General features: G+C 42.1%; 1 protein-coding gene across 4 annotated transcripts in view; it reads left to right on the forward strand.

The window, feature by feature from the left end:
- The first annotated feature begins 672 nt into the window (after nt 1-672).
- GRB10 (growth factor receptor bound protein 10) overlaps nt 673-21,835 on the forward strand; it is a 284,264-nt gene continuing 263,101 nt past the window's right edge. For all 4 annotated transcript variants that reach the window (XM_020981302.2, XM_078152260.1, XM_078152261.1 and 1 more), the window contains exon 1: nt 673-1,254. The gene's annotated coding sequence lies outside the window, so the exon portion shown is untranslated. The remainder of the gene's footprint in view (nt 1,255-21,835) is intronic.

Consider the following 21,835-nt stretch of genomic DNA (forward strand, 5'->3'; position numbering starts at 1 on the left):
TTTTTATAGATTCACCTGGGATCCTAACCAGTGTGTACAATCTTGCTTTTATGGAAGGACAGTTCCAATTAATCGATTTACAAAGTTTTGGAAAACAAAGTTTGTTAACTGAGGATGCCCCATTTTTTTACCTCTGTGCTCACATGCTCAGGCCCTGCCTCTCTCAGGCTTGCAAGCAAAGGAGCTGCTTCTCTCTCCAAATTTGGGTTCTTGGGAGAAAAGAGTTCGTAGAAAAATCTGGTTATCTTTTAACCTTTCAACCGACGTCTCTTTCTGTGCCTGATCTATGGCTCTTGCACATGCTACAGAGGCTAGCTTCCTAGTCATGAAAAAAGTACCCAAACAAAAAGCCACCGGTGGAGAGGTGAAAAGGACCAGACTTCCCCTCCGTCTTTTGGTCCCTCCTCATCTCCATCCAGACAGATCCCCGGGGCTCCAGACTGCAGCCGAGGCTGCCGGGAGCCCACTACGCTCCCCGGGAGTCTGGTCGCCGTAGCAGCAGCAGCAACAGCGGCGGCGGCGGCAGCAAGCAAGCAAGCAAGCAGCAGCGGGAGGAGGAGGTGGCGAAGGAGTTGGAAGAGGAGGAGGGGAAGGAGGGAAGGGGAGGAGGGGGCGGAGGAGAAGAAGGCGGGGCCGGCCGGGTTTAAAGCCCATTAAAGGGGGTGGGGGAAGTGAGGGAGCCCGGGAAGGGGGTGATAGATCTTGGGCTGGAGAGTCAGCTGAGCTTCTCGCTGCGAGAGCTCCACAGCTCGGTCCTCGGAGGAGAAGGAGAAGGAGGAGGAGAAATCGCAGGAGGCGGCGGCGGCAGCGGCAGCAGCAGCGGCGGCGGTAGCCGCCCTATCCCCAGGAGCTCCAGCGGCGGGAGGAGGAGAAAAGAGAAAGAGGGAGAAGGAGAGAGAGAAGAGACTGGGAGATTACGGGGGCGGCGATTGCGAAGGCGAAGCCACAGAAGTTTTCTTGAAAATCCTTTTGCGGCCGACTACGTGCACGGGCGTGCGAATCTTCTGCGGACCGACTGCGCAACTACGGGAGTACCCAGTCCTGCCTTCCCGCTCCGAAAGTGCCAGCCTCGCCCCCTCCCCCCTTTTTTCCCTTCTTTCTCCTGCCTCGAATCGGTGCAGCTTGCTACCTGACCCTCGAGCAAAGGCGCCGACCGGGACCCCCGGAGACAGTTGTTAGCGGGGAGGGGGCCCAGGGGCGACCCCCGAGGAGGAAGAGGAGGGAGGCAGCAGCAAACAGCACCACCAACAGCAGGTAGGCATGCAAGCATGCATGTATGCATGCACGCCCAGAGAGCGAGCCAGAGTTCCTAGCGGCTCCCGGCCCGTCAGGATAGACCCGCCTTCCTTGACCTCACCCCACTCACCCAGCTTGCAGAAGTTTTTTTGAGGGGGGTAAGGAGGAAGGTGGAGAAACCACGGAAGGCAGACTGCCTGGGGAGGAGATTGCCAAGCGCCCCGGGGGGGGCCCCTGGGACCCGCCGGTTCTTCTTGCAGGGCTGGGGTGCTGGTGGTGTCTCTGTGCGGAGGGGCGAATGCAAGAAAAGTTGTTTTCTGCATCCTTTAACATCCCGGCCTGGCCCGGCCCGGCCCGGAGCTGGCAGAAGTCGCCGGGGGAAGGCAAGCAGCCCTTTGCGCCTCCCGCTTGTACTCGGAGCCGGCGCGGGCGCGGAGGGCGGGGAGAGGAGTGCGGAGCCAGCCCCCCCACCCGACCTCTGCAAAGCAAGGGGCAGAGGGTGCAGCCGGGGTTGGGGACTGCCCCCCCCCAGCCGCGGTAGCCCGTGGGGTGGGGTGCCCGCCGCACCTCTGCTCCCCGGGGCCAAGATCGGGGCTAACCTGGTCCGCCGCCCCGCCTGGCCCGGTTGGGCAGCGAGGCGGCCGAGGCATGGCCCACTCGCCTGCTAGCCTCCTGGCCGACTTTCCTTGCTGCGCGGCTCTCTACTCCTCTCTTGACCCCTTGGGGGAAGTGTTGAGCCTGCTCGCATTCTTCTACGGGCTTGTCACAAGTGAGGCACCCCTCTTTTCACGCAAGAGGAGGGGAGAAAGGAAGAAAAAAGCAGATGCTGGGGGGGATGGGGCGGGAGGTTCGATTTGCTGGGCTGGGAGGCGCTGGGAGCTATTGAGAAAGGAAGAGTGAGGGCGGGTGCCAGTGGGGGGGTGTAATTGTCCTTTTCCCTCCCCTTAGCTTCAGTACCCTGGAACTGGGATTCCGGTCCTTGGTGAACACTCCATTGGAAAGGGGAGGGGCTAAGGGGGGAGATTTTTGTATCTGCATTTATTGTCTTGACTGCTGTCTATTTCGTACCGTGTGCTAATGTGTATTACATATTTGTGTGTCTGTCTGTATGCATAGGGGAGGGGGAAGGGAAGGAGGTGACATTCTTGCATCTGTATTTATTTTCTTGACCGCCGTGTATTCGAAACCGTGTGCGTGTGTTACACGCATATATATGGGGCGGGATGGATTGTGTGTGCTTGTGTGTGTGTGTGTGTGTGTGTGTGTGTATGCGCGCGCGCGTTAGTATTTGAGTTCTTGGAAGGAAGCTCAAAAAGTTGAGAACCCTCACCTCCCCTCTTCCCCTTCCCGTCCCCTTCCCCTCCCCATTCCCTCCCCATCCCCCTACGTCTTCCCAGGACAGCTTTTCAAGAAGTTTAATTGCACTTTAGAGTTGGAGCAGGTAGGACACAAAGATGTAGCTTGGTTACTCTTTTAACTGCCAACAGTGGGGGCAGGATTAGAGTGTGACAGTTTTCGAGAAGGAAATTTCTGATGCAATTCACTGCCTTCGGTAATTGCGTCTCCAAATCCCCTGCTTCTCTCTCTCTGCTAGGTCTGCTGACGGCTGCTGGAGCTCGCCGGCGAGTATGCAAACGGCGACTAGATTTTGAGAGGGAGGAGAGTGGCTGACCAAACTTTTTTTTTTTTAACTTAAACTTTAAGGAGCCACAAGTGACTTTCCACCATCGAGATTTGTTAGAAATCTAAGAATGCTAAAATTTAGCAATAAACAATGAGTACTTCCCCCTACAGTGTATTTTTAAAGTCTTATTTTTATTACAAACCCAGTTCCAAATCTTATGTAAGAGGTACCAAACAATCCACTCCCCCCCGCAAAAAAAAAAAAACTTTGGCAAAAGTATGCTTGCAAATAAACGTGCGTTATAGCCCCCCACCTTCTCTTTATTGCTGTTTTAAAACTGCCTGAAACTTCGGGACTAAAATGCTGATTCAGCAGTTGGGAGCTCCACTTTTATGTCTGCAGTGGTACTGTTTAAAATGTGATTTGTTGTACTAGGAACATATGTTGTTAGTATGGCAACAAAACTCTGAGCCTGACATTGCCATGTAAGGGCTTTTTTTTTTTTCCCATCCTTCATTTGAGTAAAGTCACCCGCACACCTTCCAAATGAGAAAAATGAGGGAGTTTTGCATCTAGTAAGAAGTACTGGAAATTGGGGCCAGTGAAAATGTTTTTTAAAAAATCCCTCTTAAAGGGAAGTGCCTTTTTTTTTTAGTGGTTGTTAAGAGTAAGCCTCTAAAAGCAGATTTAAATCTTTCCAGCAGTGATTCTAGAGGGCTAGGGTTCCCCGTTAAAAAAATAATAAGAAAAAACTGGGGGCTTATTGGACTTGATGTCCCAGTTGTACTTTGAGTACTTGAAAGAGAAGGTAACCGGGCTAATCCCAGGATTAAAGGGGGTGAATTATAAGGACAGGTTGAGAAAGAGGAGAAAAAAGCCCCCAGCAAACTAAACATAGGAAGATGAGTAATACTGAATAGGAAAACAAAATCTCTCTGAAACACTAAATTACAGAGAGTTAGAATGTAGTGTGAGCCATGATGATATAACTAAATCTTTTGGAAGTTGGAAGGGGGGAGACCACACAATTTTTAAAAAATGAAGACCAAGTAGGAGCCTTCATACTGATGCTTAAGCAAGCCCTGAATATTTACAACCTATAGAAACCATATCCTGACTTGAACAAAGAAGTCTATTGTACTTTCTCCTTCATCTTAGACCTGTAAAATTCTTAGTTTGCATAACTGATAAAGTGTATTTGCTGATTTCAAAGTTGGCATAATTAAAGAACAACCCACTTCCTGTATATTCTGTCCAACTTTAGCTGCAGGGGGAAAAAAGAGAGTGCTTGGGAGAATACATTTTAGTTTATTTTGGAGGCTAAGTTGCCAGTTTGCTAGGAACCCTCCATCTGTCTGCAGAAAACTTGGGCTCTGTTTGCCGTGCCCCCTTAGAATGAAGTTTGCATACTTGCACCCTCGTCGGGGTACTCTGCATATTTACTGTATAATCCAGATAGATCTGTTTTGCAGCCTGTTAGAGCAACATGCGATCTCATCTTCTTATGAGAAGTAAATATTTGCATCGTTCCTTCAAGTAATCAGCATTAAGTTCAGATGTTTATTTAAATCAACTTCCCTGACAAGTATACTGAGATTACTTTTTTAAAATTTCTTACAACTCCACTGTTGGCCTTTCCCAGATCACAGAGTGGCATGTAAGAAACTCATATGGTAAACACTGTTTCTTTTTTATAACTGGAGCTAAAAAATTAACCTCTGAGAGGCTTAATGGACAAAGGAACTGTGCAGTGAGACCCTTTTGACAAGATTTTTGCATAATTTATTGACTGGTGGTGCAATATTTAACACTTGGTACTTTGAGCCTAACCCTGCATGTTAATAGGCTTATACCAGAAGGGAGTGAACTACTCTTGATTCGCTGAAGCATTTACTTATTTGTCTTTAAGTTGAAAGCCTTGGTTAGTATCCAGTCTGATTTAAACCTAATAGCTGATTTTACTTGCTCAACATTTCTGAACTAAACACATAAGAGAGCCCAAATCATTGGATTTTCCTCAGCTTTATTTTTTGAGCACATTGCATATTTCAGTCACTGTGACATGCCTGGGTAGAAGGCCCACCATTAAATCTACTGGTGGGGAGGAGGGGAGCCAAACTTCCCCTCCCTTATTATTGGGAGAAGTTATAAGCATAGCTGGTTTGAAAATGGCACTTTTCTCTCTGTCTCTTTGTCTCTCTGTCTCTCCTCCATCTCTTTCTCCCCCCCTTCCCATCCCCCCCTTTCCTCTTTCTCTTCTCTCCCATCTCTGTCCATCTCTGTGTCTCCCTCTTGGTGTTTAGTCACACATTGAAAGAGGGAAGAAGTATGTAGTTCACGAGGACTTTCACTTATATGCACCATATAAGGCTGCTTTCCCCTTTTTTCTGCTTCCCTGGAGTGTATTAAGAGTTTAAACTTCATATGCCCCTATAAATCAGTTCAGTGCTGTTCACGGACGGGAGGAAAATGGAGATGGAAACTCTCTCCTTGTCCCCAAATGGCAATCTTGAGCCCCTCTTGTTTAAGGAAAATTGTATTAGTTTGTTGAAACAGAAGACAGACTGCCACAATTTTAAAACTGTTTACATTTGTATAGGGAGGGGGAAAATGGACCATAATTAAAATCTAGCCATCTTCTTTTTACAGCAGCAACCTTTTGGGGGATGGGATGGGTACTTTGACTTCTTAACCTATGAGATAGAGCTGAAATTAGTTATTTTGTTATTGGGCCACTTTGACACCAAAGGATGTCAAAAGTTGGTAATTGAAAATTTGACAGATGCAGGCCTCTTTATTTTTCTGATGGAAGGTAACTGAGTGACCTGACTTAAGTGCAGTGTGGGAGAAAAAAAAATCCCTTACATGGCTGTGTCAGACCCAGAGTTTTGTTGCTATTCTAACAACATAGTATGCTAAAACACATTTGTAGTAAGGTTTATTTCTTGTACAAAAATGACTTGTCTAATGCACTGAGAGCGAACTGTGCCCTGGAACACAATTGTACACAGTAATAGCCTTTGGGGTGTATCCATTAATCCATTATCATGCCTCCCACCAACATTGTGACATATGAGGGTACTTCCACTGGGCACCTTTCACTATTATTATAGCCCTCAGGGTGGAGGAAAGGGTGTAGACAACTGGCTGGAATGTGAATGTGCAATATTAGAATTAGCCTGTGAACATAAATACAATATACGTTCAGAAAAGGCTGTTGTATCTCATTTGAAGAATTTTCTCTGCCGTTGTTCTTTTGCTGTGGTCCAGGACCCTGTGTAGTTAGTCGAGTCTTCTGCATGCAAGTAGTGTGTTTTTTAAACAAACAAATTTGAGCAAAACCTATTTCTTACACAAGAGTGTGTCCAGTTTAATCTGCTCTGAAAAGTCTATCTTAAACTATGTGCAATTTTTTTAATTCACCAAAAACTATCTCAACCAAAGCTTTGTTACTTTTAAAATTCTCTGCTCTGCTAATGGAATCCTGTTGTTAGTAAGTTTCTGTGTTGGGCTTCAGTTTTGGTGTTACCCTGGAATAACTATTGTCCCATAACGTTGCGAGCCAATGAGATGTAACTGCCCCCCCCACCCCCCCCCACCTGGGCACCACCCGTATGGTCATGATAGATGTGTTTGACTTAGCTCATTATTCGCCATACCTCCTTCTTTTCCTGCAACAGCAAACATTCCTAGCTAAAGCATAGATGGCAACTAGAATCAGAGACCCTAGAACTAGAAGGGCTGGCCGAAGCCATATAGTACAGATCTGTCATTTAGTTGATGAGGAAACCAAGGCCCTTGGGGATTAGGTGACTCGCCCCAGTGAGTAGTAAGCATCAGAGACAGAATTTGAACTCAGATCTTCTGACTCCTGAGCTGGTGTTGGGTCTTCTGTACCAAACTAAACATCCCCCACAACCAACATGCCTAACATTTTACAGAATGCCCCAGGGGCAGGATGCTTTTTGGTTTTAGCTGCCTCACAATATCTTTTTTTTTTCATAATTCGATCGATTAAGTTTGTGGATTTTTAGTGCCCCTTAAGATTTGATCAGACGAAATTACCTGGAAGGCTCTCTGCCATCTTTAAAGTACTATATACAGGCTAACTTATTATTTATCTAATCTGAGTAGTTAAACAAAAATATGAGAATAATCTTTATTTTTGACTGATGATATTACACACTCTAAAGTGTCTTCTTTGAGCCACCTTTTTGGAAAGACTTTAGAGGTTCTGTTCTTTTCTTATCTTCCCCAAGCATAGGTCATAGTCTCCGATTTGTTGATACCACAGAAATACTTTTGATTGGCTTGCATTTTCTCTTGTGACATGTAAACTGGAAATAAACAGCTACATGCACTTTTTCCAGGTGCACCCCCGCCTTTTTTTTACATGCATTTCCAACAACAACACTCCTTTGGATCTATAAAATATAAATTCTGCCGTATATAGCCTCAGATCCAGGAAGACCTTGTTTTATTTTTTTATTTTTTTATTAATTTATTTTGGTTTATCAACAATCACTTCCATATGCTTTTGAGTTTAAAATTTTTCTCCCCCTTCCTCCCCACCACCCTCTTCAAGATGGCACACAATCTGATATAGGCTATACATATACATTCCTAATATTTTCACATTAGTGATGTTGTAAGTAAGAATTAGAACCAATAGGAGGAACCACCAGAAAGAGGAAACAAAACTCAACAGAAGAAAAAAATAACAAATAGGATGCTTCGATCAGCATTCAAACTCCATAGTTCTTTCTTTGGATGTGGATAGCATTTCCATCACGACCTTTGAGAGTATTAGGTCTTGTATTGCTGAAGGGTTAAGTTTGTCAATATTAGTTATCACACAGCGTGGCTGTTATTGTGTACAATGTTCTCTTGGTTCTGCTCCCTTCACTCAGTATCAGATCATACAAGTCTTTCCAGGTTTTTCTGAAGTCAGCCTGTTCATCATTTCTTATGGCATAATAATATTCCATTACATTCATATACCACAGCTTGCTCAGCCATTCCCCAATTGATGGGCATCCTCTCAATTTCCAATTCTTTGCCACCACAAAAAAGAGCTGCTGTAAATATTTTTGTACATGTGGGTCCTTTTCCCATGAAGATCTTGTTTTTAAATGCCACCTCTTTGACACCTCCTATCTGTATGACCTTGGGTATGTCACTTAAAATATCAATGCTGTCAGCCAACTCTCTTATAGTGGGAGAAAAGGTGCCTACCTACATTAGGGAATTTCTTTATCTGGGAGTTGCCTACAACAATAAAATTACAGACACCTGAATTCCTCTCTTGATATTTGTTAAAACATTAGTTGCATTATTTTGTAGGCAGACCTCATGCTGTATTTCAGTGGTTTAGATTTTAAGATGGGGAGACTTGAAATTGTATCCGTATGGACTAATTGTGTTTTTAATCGAAGCACTTGACAGTTTAAAATGTTGCTTCGATTCTCCTAAAAGTTCAAAGGCATCATGTGTTTCCCTCCTTTTTCACTACTCCTTTTTATTTTTAATGTACTAAGCATCATCAGATGGCTCTTCGATCTCCACCACTGTAGATCCCAACTTCTCCATGGCATAAAATGTAAATTAATACTAGCTAGCTTTTTTATGGCACTCTGAGGTTTGCCCAGAACCCTATACATATGTTCTCTCTTTTAATCCTCACAACAAACCTACAGGGTAGGTACTCATATTATCCCCACTTTACAGATGGGGAAGTTGAGACTGAAAGAACTTAAGTAACCCTTGTCCACAATGACACAATTAGTGTCTTGAGGCAGTATTTGAACTCTGGTAATAAAAATAATATTTGGAGGCAGCTGAGTTCAGATTCAGCCTCACACACTTATTAGTTGTATGATCCTGGCCAAGTCACTTAACCTCTGTTTGCCTTAAACTACTGCAGAAGGAAATGACAAACCCCTCCAGTTTCCTTGCCAAGAAAACCCCATGCACGGTTTTGGTGTGCTATGTTGCGTGGGGTCAGGAAGAGTTGGGAATGATAGCAATAATAACAATTAATAATAAATAACTAACGTTTATATAATGCTTAGTTTGTGCCTGACAGTGTGCTAAGCATTTTACAGTTATCTCATTTGATACTTAGAACATCCCTGGGAGGTGCGCTTATTATCCCCATTTTATAGCTGGGGAAATTGAGGCATACAGAACTTAAGTAACTTGCCCAGGGTCGTGCAACTAGTAAGGATCAGAGGCAGAATTTGAACTCGGGTCTTCCTGACTCCAGGCCTGGTACTTTCCTCATTGTGCACCCCCAGGTTCAGTGCTCTCTCTACTTTGCCACCTAGCTGCTTTTGGGACAATGAACCATTCCATGTGGAAAAACATTCCATGTCTGCATTTCTTCTTTTCTCTTTCCACACTTCTTTCTCTGTGTAAGATAAGGGCACTATCTAGATTGCATCCAGAACCTGGTTTCTACCCAGGGATTGGATTTGTTGTGGCTTCCCTGTTGCTATTGCTCTATGCTTCTAATTGATGATTTGACAATTGAGATAGAATTGTGCTAATACTGTGCTCTACATTGATTAACAAATCTCAGCAGACAAAGCTCCCTTTTTCACCAGGTTGGCCTGGGAGGGGATGGAAGAGAAGCTGTGGAGGAGGAAGAAGTAGGTGAGGAGGAGGAAGCAGCTGGAGCAACAGAGGTGTGGTCTTTGGTACCTCTTGCAGGGGGGCCAGGACTTGGCTTAGGCTGATGGACAGGGTCAGATTCTCGCATAAACGGCATATCGGGTCTTTTGTAAATGGCCGGTTCTCACTTCTATAAAATGAGGGGGCTGATTTAGGTAAACCTCATGATACCGTGACCTAGGACTCTTGGTAGCCTTCATTCTATGTCATTTGCTGTACCTTCATTGTATATCATTTTACATGAAATAGCATTTCAGTTCAGCATTGTCCTAAACAAGAAGGGAATCCTTTCAGGAAGGATTGTCCCTGTGTTTGCTCTTTATTGTCCTTTCGGCAAGTGAAGTCACTTACTCTTGTCTTATGTGACAGATTTTTCATATTCTCCCGTGACTGGGAAAATTTTGCTTTAGGTTCGCTTTGGTGAAACTACCTTTTGGGGACTAGGGGTACAGGTGTGATTCTAGATAAATGCCTGGGTTGAAATCAGGAACAAGTGAACTTTGGGAACCTCTGTGCCCTACAGACAAGTGGCTCTGGGGCACCTCTCTGAAAATGGGTCCTAGGCAGCCCATAGGTCTTGAATCCTATAGAAAACTGGTTAGTGTAACAACCTGTTTCAAAAGCCCTTCCCACAGAGGCTATTGTTACTGTTACTCTGTCTTTAAGAGCCGATTGGAATGTTTAGGATTTAGCTATTGGGGCTGTCAATTTTTGAGAAAACCTGAGAAAAGTTAATATGGAGGATTTGGGAGAAACTGAGGAGATGATAGAAAGAGGATGAGGGAAAACAGCTTTCTTGAGAGAGTGGCTTTAACTATTATTTGATGAAGAAACAGATAATTTTATGAGGAGTGAATCTGGAGAGAAAGAATGTTAAGGGTCATGGTTTGAAAAAAGTGAAAAGCTATTCTTGTCACTTACAGAAAAAAGCTAGAGGAGGCAGAGAGAAAGAAGATGCAGATATCTTTGAAATAATTGTAACTTTACCTTTGCAAGAGACTTCATTTGTTGTCCTGACCTGAGTGAAATAAATATAGTTTGAGACTGTTTTCAGAAGTCATCTGATGTTATACAGTTTTGAAATAAATGGCTATAATTGTTTTCACAGCTAAAATCCTATAAATAATTATCTGTGTATTATTATTGCTTTCATTGTTAGTAAGTTATATATCAGTAACTTTAATATTTAATCTGGGAAATTTAGAGATTTAATATATAGAGAGTAACTACTATGATAAAGGCCATTTTCTCCAGTTTATTAACTAAATAATATATGATGAGCTAGAGGTGGGAGCTCTGAGCTTAGCTGATTACATGTGAAAGTTGGAATTTTATTGTTTGAGAAACATCTAACCACATTTCTGGATTGTTCTACATTCCTAGTTTTGACATTTAACTCTATGACCTTAGACAAATCCTTTAACCCAGTGATGGGGAATCTGTGACCCAGAGGCCACACATATGGCCTTTTGACTTGAGTCCAAGTTTTACAGAACAAATCCTTTTATTAAGGGGGTTTGTTAAATGAAATTTGGATTCAGTCAGAGGGCCGAACTTGAGGGCCTAGTCCACAAGTTCTCCACCCCCTGCTCCAGAACTAAGGATGATGAGATTAAATATAGGAATGAGTCAAGTAACAGGTTGAAGGGTGACCCATGATACAGTGACTGGTTGCTTCTGCCTATATAACTTGTTAGATTAGATTCTCTCTTCTTCCCAGTTTTTTTGGTGATCTTGAAGGCTACTGGATTAGAAAAGAAATGTGGGCCTAGCAAAAGCATTCTGATCATCATCTGCTTTTCTGTTCCTTCAGAACCCATCCATTTTCCTTGAGGTCCTTGACCACAGGACAAGTCCAAATCTGAATCCAGGGGGTGTTCACTAGGAACTGGCTGGCTCTCTCAACTACGAGGTGTTGAAAGCCATTCAGATTCTTGATAGATCCAGACAGTAAATGCTTCTTTTTGTTTATGTTAGCTGTAGGACTGTATTGTGTAACCATTTAAAGCTCTTTGTTTGTTTAATATTATGTAATGACTATAACTTTACCCAGATAAACCGGTGACTAGGACTCTGATAAGTATTAGACTTTATCTGATTGGTGGGCATTGTTGGGAGAGAAGGGGGTTGGGGCAGGGAAGTAAAAATCCTGCCCTGGCATGGGTACCAGGGGAGAAAAATCCTGCATGGCAAGATAATCATTAAACTGCTTTGTGCCAAAATGTTATGTGCCATGAAATGTGCTTCAGTTTTGTGAGGGCTTATTTTAATAAAGAAGGCAATGTGATAGTTATGTAGAGCACCAGACCTACAGTCTGAAGTCCTGGATTCAAAAGCTGGCTGTGGCTTTGGTTACGGTGTAAACGTAGGCAAGTTACTTTTCTTCTGAGCTGCAGATTCCTGAATGGCGAAATTTAAAAAAAAAAAAAAGCGTTGTACTTGGATGACTTTTAAGGCCTCTTCCAGCTTAAAATACAGGGCTTTGCAAAAGTCTTAGTAAAGATTTAAACTTTAATAGCTTGACCTGGACTAGAATTTTTGAAACACCCTATAGGTTATTTTGTTTGCTTCCAGTCCTAGGAGAGAAAATATTTAGTAGAAAATATCTTAAATAATTTTAAAGGTTAATGAAAACATTTAAAATATATTAAAAAGTTAAATAATAATTATCCTTGCTTTAATGGACTTAGTTTCTATATCATTTTAGTCGGCACAAAATGAAGACAACAAATCAGACTAATCATTAATTTTGAAGTTGGTTTCAGGAATTTCTAGTTCAATTCCTTTCTGAGACGGCTCAACACCTTTTTTTGTATACAAACACTGAGGACATCTTTGCCTTCACCCTTCAGAAAAACAAATAATCAAATCACCTGTTTTACAAGTTTATTGTTCCTTTGATCAACTGCCATTTGTCTAGTCAATTGCAGGAATTCCTGCCAGCATTTTGATATAGACTTGTCTGAGACAGCCAGACACACAGGTAGCTATTGTCTGGGAAAACAGTCATCTGCATTACCAGGCACCATCTTAGAAGAGCCGGAATGAATTAAAGGCTTTGTGTGCATTTTTTTCCCCCTTAAACTATTGAAATATAGTGAAATGATGAGGACAATTTTGTACATAATGGAGGTAGCAAAACAAAACAAAACAAAACACACACACACACACACACACACACACACATCCACACACACATCAAAAAAAACCCCTGAGGTTAAGCCTGGAGAGTTAGGTAAGAGGATGTACAATGAATGAATCTCCCGTCTTGAGTCTGCAGTCCCAGTAATTTGCAATTTAGGCCCCCAGGAACATCGGTATTACTTCTTAATCCCTTTCTCCCTACGGGCTCTCACATCCCCCTCACCTGCAGTGTCTTATATCGTGTTTGAGCAGATCTTATGGTTCCTGCTGCTGTCTTATAGAATAGTGTGTTTCTTGCAGGATGAGAAGAGAAAAGATGGGTTGTGGAAAGAGCATTGTATTTGGTGTGGAAGATCTGGGTTCAAATCATGACTGTACTATTTAGCACCTCTGTGGCCTTGGGCAAATCAACTTACTTGAACTTTCTAAGCCTTGGTTTTCTCTGTCACAAAATGAAGGAGTTGGCCTGTACAGTTATAATGACCAAGAAGCTTGGCTCTTGAGAAGAGCTGAGAAAATAGACTCTCCTCCTTTGCAGAGGTGGAATATAGCATATATTGTTAAATTTAATATTTGGTTGGTTTTGTTAAGTTGCTCCCTCCCTCCCCACTTTTTCTAATTTTCCTAGTTGTTAACAAAGAATGGCTTATGGGGTAGAAGAAGGGGGGAGGAATATATTTGGAAATATGATGTAAAAACAAAGCAAAAATTTAAATAAAAGAGTTTGATTATATATGATCGTCCCAAGTTCCTTTCCAGATTGATATCCTATGTTTCCTTGAGTTTTTTTTTCTTTCTTTCCCTTTCGTCTTTGACAGCCTTCCATGCAACCCCACCCACTACTGTTCCTTTGCCAGGTTTCTGAAGCTGTACCATTGTTGCAAATATTTGACTATTTTCCTCTTCGTTAGTAAAAGTGGCAAATAGTTAACTATGCATTTGTTATCTTTCTTTTTTTCTTCCTTCCTTCCTCTTTTTTTTTTTTAAACAAAACGTAACCAATAGACTAGTTTTTCAGCTTTGGAGAAATAGCTGAAAAGAAAGAGAAGGTGACATACTATCATTTGGGAGAGCTCCTGGTAATATTTGTTGAACTTTCTGGGAATATCAGATTTGGTTCTTAAAACACAGGGATATTTCTTTGGCCCCAGAGCATCCTATTATGAAGTAAAATTCAGGAGCCAATCTGAAAATTCTGATGAAAACCACTGGTTTAAATAAGATTAAATATATTCAGATGAAGTAAATGAGTTAGCTGCTTTTCAAATGGATTAAATCACTTGGTATTTATTGACAAATGTGGTTAAACAAAGGCAAGTAGAGAAGCCAGTGTGATAGAATGAGAAGACCTTGACGTGGGAAACTTGATTTCTCCTCGTGGCTAGGTACTAGTTAACCCTGTGATCTGGAGGAAGTCACTTAATGTAACCCTTCTGGGCCTTAGCTTCCTCATAAGAAAAATGAGAAGTTGTACAAAATGATCAGTAAGGTTTCTTCCCTTCCAGTATTCTGTAATTCAGATGCATTGTGTCCCAAAAATCTTAGTGCAGTTTTAAGATTCAGTAATTTCAGGAATATAAATGCTACAAACTTGTAAAAAAAACCCATTATTTGGAAGTTTAATTATTTAAATTTCTTTAATGCTTAGTTTTGTGAATTTTGAATACTAAATTTTTAATTTTAACAAGACAAGTAAGTCACCCTGTCGTGCATTTCATGGGCCACCATTCCTGGATGACTCTCTCTGATCACTGGATTAGTAGAGAAGATCCTCTTGCATGTCCACCTTAGTCACCAGATCTGCCTCTGATAGATTTTTTCTTGGGGCATCATGTCACCAGTTATATATGCATTAAATCTACATCAGAAGGATGATGGTTAAGGCCAGGATTACAAATGCAGTCCTTTTAGTCCCTGAACAGCAGCTGATGAAAGTTTTTATAAAGTTAGAAAAGCTAATAAACCTATCAATATTTTAAAAATCAAATAATTAACCTTTCAATTTTTTAATGTTTGTGGCATTTATATTTCTGAAGTTATTAATGCTTAAGCACCAAGACTTTTGGGGTACTATGTATATTTGAGACTAAAGTAGGGTTTTTTGGGGGGGGGGCTGGGCCATGGGGTTAAGTGACTTGCCCAGGGTCACACAGCTAGTAAGTATCAGGATTTGAACTCAGGTCCTCCTGATTCCACAGCCAGTGCTCTATCCACTGTGCCACCTAGCTGCCCCTAAATTAGGTTTTGAATTGGGTTTGTCAACTATCATTCACATATGTAGCAGGCAGGTTGATATAGATATAAGATATAGATATAGATATATAGATATAGATATATAGATATATTTGTGTTAAGCACAGGAGTTGGAGTTGGAAAACCTGAGTCCAGGCTCTGTTTCTTATTATTTCTGTGACTTGTGGGCAAGTTATTTAACCTCTGAACCTCTAATTCCTCATCTGTAAAGTGAGAATAATAATAATTATTATTATTAATAATAATGTGCGTATCATCTATTTTATCTTAGGCTGAGAAGTGCTTTGGAAAGGTGAACTGTTGTTAATTATTATTGCCTAATAATAATGTGTTGAAGAAGTGGCCATCAAGCCAGAAAGTCCTGGGTTCCAGTCCTGCCTCTGACTTAGTGCTTTGTGCCCCTGGACGAGTCATTCAGTCTTGAAGTGAGGGCTCTAGGCAACCTCCCGATCCTAGCCTTAGTCATCATTCTGAAAATTGCAGAATGTTGATAAAGGGAGCATCTTTACCAGGAGTTCTGTCCCCATACCAAAGGAATCACCCACTTGGTTCAAAACAAAACTGAAACATGTGGAGGTGGAGGAGGATGTTGTAGGAAGAAAATAATGAGACATCACCAGGGGTCCTTCCTGTTCGATAAATTCTAGACGTGCTTGAAAGACTTTCTTTGGTTGGCTCTTGCAGCTGCTTTACACTGAGCCTCTTAATGCTTGTGGCCTCTTCTCTTCATGTGGTCCCCTGGTCCCTTTGCTGGAAGAGAGCTCACCATCGTTTATTGCAACTGATTTGTCTCACAAAACTCCTTTTCTTGTCCCCAAGAGCACAGAGCTAGGCCAGAGTATTTTAATTGGGTACCAAATCACTTGACTCCTTTGATTAGATTATTGTGGGAACAAAGCCAAGGTGGGATTCCTGGGTGGGTGAATTAGATTGGCTCAGTGCGTGGTTGTAGACAATACTAATAAATTTTTAGAGGTGAAGAAGACCTTAGAGATTGCCTTAGAACAACCTTTTAATTTTGCAAATGAGGAAACTGAGGCCTTGAGAACATATAGAAGAGTTGAGATTCCCTAGGTCTGATCATGTCTTTCCTCAGAACCCTCCGCTTAGTAAACTCCAGTAGCCTGGCAGTATCATCAAATACAAAGTTCTCTGTGGAGCAGTTAAACCCCCTCCTACCTTTGTACCTTTCAGGTATGTTACTCCCATTGGCTCTTTCTGATCCATCCAGACTAGATTTCTTGTTGCTTCTTGTACATGACCTTGCATTGCAGTGTCTCTGTGCCAGCCTCTGTGTTATTCAGTGCTTGCAATATTTTCCTTCCCCTTTATATCTTAGTAGCCCTGGCATTCTTCAGGAGCCCCCTAAAATACCACCTTCTGCATGAGGCCTTTCCCAGTCTCCCCAGCTGCTATCTACCTTCTATCTACTCTATGTGTATCTCATGTGTAACTGTTTATGTATATGTTGTTTCCTCCGTTAGAATGTATGCTCATCGAGGGTAGGGCCGAGTTTTGCATTTTTTTTTTTGTATCTCCAGGGTTTAGTATGGTGCCTGGGCCATACATAGTTAGCTCTTTGTGCTTCTTGATGGATCGGAACCAGGGTCTCTAACTCCAAAGACATTAATTACCATGCTGCCTCCATCTTACTTATTATTTGGAAGTTTAATTATTTAAATTTCTTTAATGCTTAGTTTTGTGAATTTTGAATAATAAATTTTTAATTTTAACAAGACAAGTAAGTCACCCTGTCATGCATTTCATGGGCCAGCATTCCTGGATGACACAAGCAGTGTGATTCAGGGTTGGATTTGAAATCCAAGGACCTACTTTTTGAATCATTTTGGGCAGGTCTCTAAACTGGATTTCAGATCCTCATCTGTAAAATAAGGAGATTAGACTTATATGATGACCCCTGGGGTCCCTTCTAGCTCTGAATCTGATCTTAAATCTATCACCACTACTAGGAAAAAAATCAAAGCTAGGCTTTACTTACTGATGAAGTAATTCCTTAATAAATCCTTTTAATAAAGGATTTATTCTGTGAAGGGGGCCCAAAGGGCCAAATGTGGCCTCGAGGCCCTAGGTTCACCACCCCTGTGATTTAAGGTATTCTTTGTGTGGGGGAAAAAAAACAGCCTAAGAATTAATGGGTATTCTTTTTTTACAGAAAGAGAATTATGATAAAAGAAGAGCATTGAGGCCAAAGAAAGTACCTATTGTTTCATAATTAGAATTTGAGTGCTATCACACTGTAAATTAGAATTTATTAAGTAGCCTAACTGGTTGATCATTGGATCAGATCTAATTCAGGGAAGTTCTGTAATTGTACAATGAGAAACTTGCTATTTAGTATCTCATAGGAGTTTCAGTTGCAAGTTGCTGCTGTGGAATTGGACCTCTGTGCTCTGTCTTTGAACACTTTCTTAGTGGACCTGGGGAGGAAGATTTTGGATAATGCTTGTGTCTGAGAAGGCCAGTCTGTTTTTCTGCTCCCTCATTGATCCTCACTTAAATAGGTAGTTATACAGAAACAAAGGGCAATGATGGATTGTTACTTTATGAAATGATAGGCTTCTTTAGTTAGAAGAAAATTACCTAGTGTGGTTCCATACTCAATTTGGGAATCACTTGAAGTGTAGAATCTTAGAAGCCACTGAATATCAGAACAGGAAGGGCCCTACAGATAATTATGCCCAATATCCTTTCCCATTCCCATTTTACAAATGGAGAAACTGAGGCCTTGAAATAGTATAGAGAATAAATAAGAAGCTTGGCTAAGGTCACACAACTAAGGAATAGCAGGGCCAGGACAAGAACTTGGGCCTCTTGGCTTCTATAGGTGAAAGAATATTGGACTTTTACTGTTCCTAGTCCTTGACATGTGGTCCCCTGCTTGGATGCTTCTAGGGATGAGATCACACAAGGCAGTGCATTTCATTTTTGAACAACTATAATTTTTATAAAGTTCTTTAATATGGAGCTTATACTATTGTCTTTATCACTTTTACATTTAGGTCAAAGGGCATAACAGCCCTTCACACTATCAGATGTAACTGTCATCTTTTTCTTGGATCTTTTCTCTGGATTTAAAGTGTCTGGTTCTGTGGACTGCCCTTCCTGGAACTCCTCTGGGTTTTAAAGCCTGGCACAACCTGGCCCCCCTTCCTCCCTTTCTAGTCTCTTTCCACTTACTCCCCTCTCAGCTCACTCTCCAGTTCAGTTACATAGGCCTTCTTACCATTCCTCACACCCCAGATCCTCCCATCTTTTCTTTTTCACTGTCTGCCCGCAGTAACTGGAATGTTCTTCTCCTCCTCTCACCCACCTCCTGGCTTCCCTGGCTTCCTCCAATAGTCTGACTCGAGTCTCGCCTTTTGCTGGAGGCATTTCCGGTCCTTCCCACTGACAGGGCCTTTCCTCTGAGGTGACTTCCCATTTACACCATCTGTATCTTGTATGTTAATAGTTGTTTGCATGTTGTTGCTTCCTATTAGAATGGGAACTCTTTCAGGGCTGGGACAGGGTTTTTGCTTTTCTCTGTATCCCCAACACTTAATACAGTGCTTGCCTGTAGTAAATACTTATTTAATAAAGATACTTGGTCGACTGCCTCAGTTCTAGATGACTTGCCACTCTTTTTTTTTTTTATTTTTGGACCAGTTAATTGGGAAGACAGGATCCTGTATACAAAGGGAACCTATCTAGTTAAAAACAAATATGAAGTTATTTCTCTCTTTAATCTACCCATTGACCCAAAACATTTGGGGATGCGGGAAGGGTCACAGTGACACAGAGGATTGATGACTCAGATTTAGTGCTTCTGAGAGAGAGGTCACTTCAGGAGTTATAGGGGGAGGTAGGCCCTGCTAGAGAGAAGCTACAGTGTTGGGACCCTAGGGCAGGTGGCCTCTGGATGCAGTTATACTACATGGTGTCATAAATTAATTTCAAGTGAGATGCAGGTAGGTGAGATTCAGGGATGGCTTGGTGGCCTTGGGGAGGAAGTACTCCCTTCCATCCCTATTCAGTATATGCTAGTTATAGCTCTGCCACATACATTATGATAAATAGAGCAGGAGACATATAAAGATATGTGTAACAGTGGACCTTCACTTAATCTTATTTAGATGAAGAAGAACCTGGTGATATTTCAAATGGGGATCCTGGCATTTGAAATAATAACTTCTTTACTCATCTCCCCTGACCTGAAAGGGTTGGGGGAGGGAGGAGGGTATTAGATCTATCCTCAGAAGGCATAGGTTCAAATCCAGGCCCTGTGTGACCATGAGCAAGTCATTTAACATTTTAGCTTTTTTTTGAATCTAAAATAAGAGGGTTGAACTAGATTATCCCTAATATTGTTTTCAGTTCTAAACCTGTGACCCTGTTATCTTTTTGTCCAGTTTACCTGTTGGGCTGGTTAGCTGTCAGTCGATGGCACCGTACATTTTGAGCCCTGGGGTCACCATTCCCCATCACTTTTCATATCCAGTGATGTTCTGTGCTTCGAGTGGGCGCTGTGGAAGCATGGTACTAACAGTCTTTTTCGAATACAGTCGGCCTACTTTCTGTTCTTGGTGCACACCTGTCCACCTCCTGCCTTTGCCCAGGCTGCCCTCCATACTTAGAATGTACACTTCCTTCACTTCTGACGTCTTAGGATCCCTAGGTCCTTTGAAACTTCCATGGGGAATTTCTTGATGTCTCCTTTGGCACTTGTGTTTCTCCCCTCACCCGCACCAGCCCCTTCTGGAATTCCCAACTGGGAGCCCATGATGTCCTGATTGGTGAGTGCTTGTTTCACTGACTCACTCTAATTAGCCCACTCCACCCATATCCACCTTTCAAATCATCATCAAATCAATACTGTCATTGATACCTAAAAGGATTTTTGCTCTCCTCTGGTGCCACTTACCGTCTCTGTGACACTCTGTGACTTGGCTACTACATTCTCCCTCTTTAGAAAGTAAGCTCCTGCTGGGCAGGCATTATCTTTCAAATGTGTATACGTGTCACTTAGCACTGTGATTGGTCCCCTGGTAAGCACTTAAAATGTTTCTCAAAAATTCATTTATATCTAAATGTTGTGTGACACATCTCCCCTTTCTCCCTCTCCCCGCCAACCAGCTCTTTAAAACAATCCCTGTTTCATTTTTTATGTCTCAGTGCCTAGCACAGTGCCTGGCCCCTAGTAGTTGCTTAATAAATGCTTTTTGATTGTTCTCAAATATTTAGTTGTACATAGAGTGACTTTTAGATTTAGATTAGTTTCTTTCAGGTCCTTTATGACTAGGTAGGTCAGTGTGAATGATCACAGATAAAATGGGAGAGTTTTAGAGCTAGAAAGATTAGTTAGTACAATCTTATTTTACAAGATGAGGAAATCAAGGCTTCCCATGCCAGAACTGTGTGGGCCCTGGCTGCATCTAGGATATGGGTCTTAGGACTCTTTCTAGCATCTCCTCCAGCTTTCCTTGGGTCAGATGCTTTCAGCAAGAACTTGAAGAATAGCAGGCTTACACATGGAGCTGTAAACACAGGAATTCCTTATAAACACAGGAATGCTTATTTATAGATGCTTCGAAGGGCCAGTCTAGGACTGTGATTTACATATCCCTCTCTTTACATCCATTAGCATTATGAAGAACCCTGTGTTTGGGGCTGGAGGGCTGGGCTTAATTTGACCCTCAATGATGTTTTGAACCTGGAGAGAGAGAGTTAGGATTAATTCCAGGCTGGATGGGGCTTCCTCAGGTCTTCTGTAAAGAGGACCAGATTTCTCCTTTATTTTCCAAGATTCTTTTTACCCTAAAAACAGTGCTTTAGGTGAAAGCTAGTTTTGCAGTTGACTTGCTACATTTCACTTTCTGTCAATTAACTGCTGTCTTATTGAGGGGGTGGGATGTGAGGGGGAAGAAGGATATCCAGGACCTGGTAATTTGAGTTCTGGTGTCAAAAATTGTCACCTTTTGCTGGTGGGGTAGGGTTGGGAGGAGAGGGGAGGGATCAGCTGGGCTTGTTAGGAGTGCCTGCTTGAGTCCTCTGGACTTAGTGAGGTCTGTCAGAATGTGTGAAAACAAACCTTTTGTGAGGGTGTTCATTTCTTTTTCTGTCTTTAAACTGACTTGCAAAAAAAAGTTGCCAAAGTTGTTAGAATGTGTCATTTGACTCACCTCCCCCCAAAGAAATTAATAATTATCCCTGGATGTTGGAATGATTTCTGTTTTGACCCATAAAATTGATTGACCAAATATGGCATACTTAACCCTTCCACTCCTTCTCCTTTTCTGTTTCTCTTCGTGACCCTTCCCCATCTGTATTTCAAAATAAAACAAGAAAAAATTTTCCGCATGTAATTCCTCATGTTTCACCTACCCACTCACACATCCCATCCACTTAGGATTCTCTAATCAGAATGTACTTTTCTTTGACAAGGCAGCTCAAGGGTTAAATTAAAGGAGCAAGAAGGTTTAATTTGCCACCAGCCTCATTTATAGTTCTGGGCAAAAGTCAAGGATCGTTTCTTGTTATTGGCCATTAAAGATGATGATGACTTGGCTGTTACTTGATTCATATTCTCTTGAAGCAAGATGGGAAAACAGATTCATTTTGGATGCTTTAGAAAAAATATCAATAAAACTTGGTAAGACCTCTGGTAATCTGGAACGAAGGTCTGGGAGTGTCTGTTCTGTCACATCCTGGTGTGTTGTGAAAAGAGATCAGGGCTATCTTGGACAGTGATGAGTTGGAAAGTGAACATTTTTGAGCTGTGTGACCCTAGGCCAGTCACTTAACCTCTGTGACTGTCAGTGTGAGGATTAAATGAGTTTTGTATATGTGGAGTTAGCTGGGATAGTAAAAAGAGCTCAGTTTTGAGTTGTGATCCCAGCTCAGCTTATT

This window comes from Phascolarctos cinereus, unplaced genomic scaffold (assembly GCF_003287225.1).
Source record: "Phascolarctos cinereus isolate Bilbo 61053 unplaced genomic scaffold, phaCin_HiC Scaffold_4;HRSCAF=312, whole genome shotgun sequence".
In the NCBI taxonomy this organism is placed as follows: domain Eukaryota; kingdom Metazoa; phylum Chordata; class Mammalia; order Diprotodontia; family Phascolarctidae; genus Phascolarctos; species Phascolarctos cinereus.